The sequence below is a fragment of the Dermacentor albipictus genome, chromosome 5, assembly GCF_038994185.2.
Source record: "Dermacentor albipictus isolate Rhodes 1998 colony chromosome 5, USDA_Dalb.pri_finalv2, whole genome shotgun sequence".
Classification (NCBI taxonomy): domain Eukaryota; kingdom Metazoa; phylum Arthropoda; class Arachnida; order Ixodida; family Ixodidae; genus Dermacentor; species Dermacentor albipictus.
The window spans coordinates 154,391,803-154,395,091 of record NC_091825.1 but is presented as its reverse complement, the minus strand read 5'-3'; positions in this window follow the sequence as shown (position 1 = coordinate 154,395,091).

The window sequence follows — 3,289 nt, the reverse complement described above, 5'->3', positions numbered from 1 at the left end:
TTTACAGTCACGTGAACTTTAACGGGACCTGCTTTATCACATTAATGGCTAATAGCGGGCGAATATCTGGCGCGTAGCTAACGCTCACCGCTTCCCCGAGCGGAGAGCCAACACCGCCTAGACTGAGGCAGCCCTCTGACGGACGGACAGTTGGAAGGACCATAGAGTTTCTCACTATAACAGTGAGAAACTCTATGCGGCGGACAGACGGACGGACGGGCGGGCGGGCGGGTGGACGGACGGACGAACGAACGAACGAACGAACGAACGAACGAACGAACGAACGAACGAACGAGCGAGCGAACGAATGCACGAACGAACGAGCGAGCGAGCGAACGAACGAACGAACGAACGGACGGACGGACGGATGCATGCATGCCATGAGCGTCCCTTTTGAAATAGGCGGTGGGTTACCCCTCCAAGCTCTTTTTCTTAATTGGCCCAATGTCCCCCCTATACTTTCTTTTTCTTTTTTAACAGACAGAAAAAAAATCTCTGTAACAAACCTTCTGAACCATTATTGGGAACATTGTTTTTGTACGCACCCGTTGTTTGTGGTCTCCCTACTTTTCAGCCACCAAACACCTAATCGCCTTTTACTAATCTTTACAATCGCCTTTGTTTTCCTTCTGGTATCTCTGAACGCAAGGGCTTGCAAGGAGGCCAGCGGAACCTAAACCGACAGCTGGGTAGATATCTTCACATCCTAATGAACGTACATGCTCCATCGTTTCCCTAGCATTACCGCAGCAAGCACATGCTTCTTCTTCCTTGTTGTACCTCGCTGTATAAGTACGCGTTCTAAGGCACCCTGATCTCGCTTTTCGAGACGTAAATAGCTTCCCTTTGAGTTATCATCTTTTTTTTCCTGATTTCGTTTTTACCTCATGAGTATTCTTGAGTTTTTACCTCAAGAGGTTCCTTTTCCATTGCTGCCACCCCGGAGCCTCTCTGATGTTGCGTTTAACGTTCTTTGTTTCCATGTTGCTTATTATACGGGTCGCATACTTGATATAGTTCTATAGTTGGATTACTATTTACAACATATGGTCTCCATATAATTGTGCAGGTAAATAACTGCACGGTATGCCTTTATTCAAGTTATTGTGCATTTCATGAAAGCGTTCACCATGGTGAAGACTTCACGACGCCTGCTATGTCAGCCTTATATTAACACATGTGTGCAAGTCGCGTTTGTGTGAGTGGCAGAGAAAATGCGCTGACGCATTCAGTCCACACCTTCCTTGTATACACCGCATGGATCGTTGCTGTTTTTGCGTAGCATGGGGATAACTCCGGGGGCGACATGTTGTGGTCCTTGGAGATAGGCAAGGTCGGGCACGTTGGCCAGCAGGTCGTCTATGTCTCCTCCGCCGTAGAATGAGTCCTCACACGGGCATCGTATGGGCACGCCAGGAAAATGTGCCCTACGAATAGTGACTCACAGAACTGGACATACTGATGGCGCACCGGGCTTCCCTTGACTCTCACTGACCCCAAACCGAAACCTTCTAGTGCAACTCCCTTGCTTTTTATGTTGCTGACTGCGAACAGATCGACTTGGATTCCGGCGTGAAACTTGCTTCCGGGAGAGATCTCCGCTCGGCGAAACATCTTCAAAGATCAGAAAGCCACGCAGTTGTACGCTCGTGCCCACCCGTGTGCAGAGAGCAGCCGCAGCGGTATAAGCAGCGGCGGAGCGCGCGGCCTTTTGAGGCTTCACGGCAAATCCGATCCTCCAGTTTTTCCCACTGCTTCTGGCACCGGGATTAGCCTGCCGCCGCAGCGAGACCCCGGTGACAAGCAGAGGCGGCTTCTTCGGCATTTCTTGGGAAGCAACGGACAGAGCAGTCACGCCCTTATTCAGTTAAGACTCAGATGGGCAGCACAGCTTCTACGACGCGGTCAGCTCTCGCCGGCTGGCTTCCGTCTCGCCGACGAACGCGGCGCCACAAAGACCCCATTGTCCTTGTGTTTCGCACCCACACATGTCACACCAATATGGACTCTTTCCTCGCCGTCAAGTCCGACCACACCAACAACACGCTTCGCAGGCATCGCGCCACGGCCGTCGAAACGTACCTCGCTTGCACCTTGGCCAGCCACGATGCCGTGATCATGGAGCGAAGCCTCGACCTCCTGCTCACGTGCCCCGCCTGCATGAGCGAGCTATGCACCCTGACTGCGGCCAAGAGCGAAGCTCTGTTCAGGCTCGTCCTTTTCAGCTTCTATACGCCGCCGTCGGCGCCGCTGCACGTTCCCTACACGATCACGTTCGAAGCCGTGCTGAAACGAGCCACCAAGGCGTACTTGCCGTGCTTCTACGGCGGCACGTGCGGCCTGGTGGACTTCCCGTGCGTGAATCTCGGCCTGTGCGGCTGCATCCTGCGACCCCTGTACACGGCCATCTACTACAGCAACCTGGAACTACTCAAGCTTCTTCTGCGCTACGGCGCAGAGGTGCAACCTCGGGATGCCTGCCGCTGTGGCGACCGGTACATGATGCACCCGTTGATCAGGGTGTACGAGTCACTTAGCACCACTCGCTGGCATCCTGCTCTGCTGGCCAAGGACGATTCTTACCCTGCAGACTTTGTGAAGTGCCACCAGCTTGCCATGCTTGTGATGCCAGCTGATTTGGTTGTCCTCAGTGAGACTTGTCTAAGTTTCGCTCGCCTCGTGACACCGGCGGACGAGTACGAGACCTTGCTTCGAGTTAAAGGCAGCCTGCAGCACCTGTGTAGGCTGCGAGTGCGGGCTTGGCTGTCCAGCCTCCGAGCGATGCCGGCGGCAGTGGAGCGATTACCCCTGCCGCGGAAGTTGCAGAGGTACATTTCGTACGAAAGCTTCGAAGAGTGCTTGTGAACTCGTGCGCGCCGCGTAAGCCAATATATATTTCCTGTGCATTTCGTTTTTTGTTACATTATTATCAGCGGTTTTGGAAGTGTACTTCAAGTGGGAGGGCTCAAAGCATTTGCGGACGCTAAAATAAGGGGGGGGGGTGGAGCTGCCCCCCCCCTCCCCTTCAAAGTCCGGGACGCGGAGGCACCGTCTGTTTTACGCAGACTCGCAGGGAAGCTATGAAGCCGCTTCTACGTAACGTGTCATGGTTCCGCGCGTTTCGTGGCTGACGCTGAGAAGGCGTCTATATGAAAAGAGGCAATTAATAGGATCACTGCGCGGATTCGTGTGCTCGTATTTAAAGGGCGATATTCCTTTGCGCAGCGATCACACAATTTAATTAGATCTGAAAGCTGAACAAGTTGGTAACTGATCATATTCATACTTT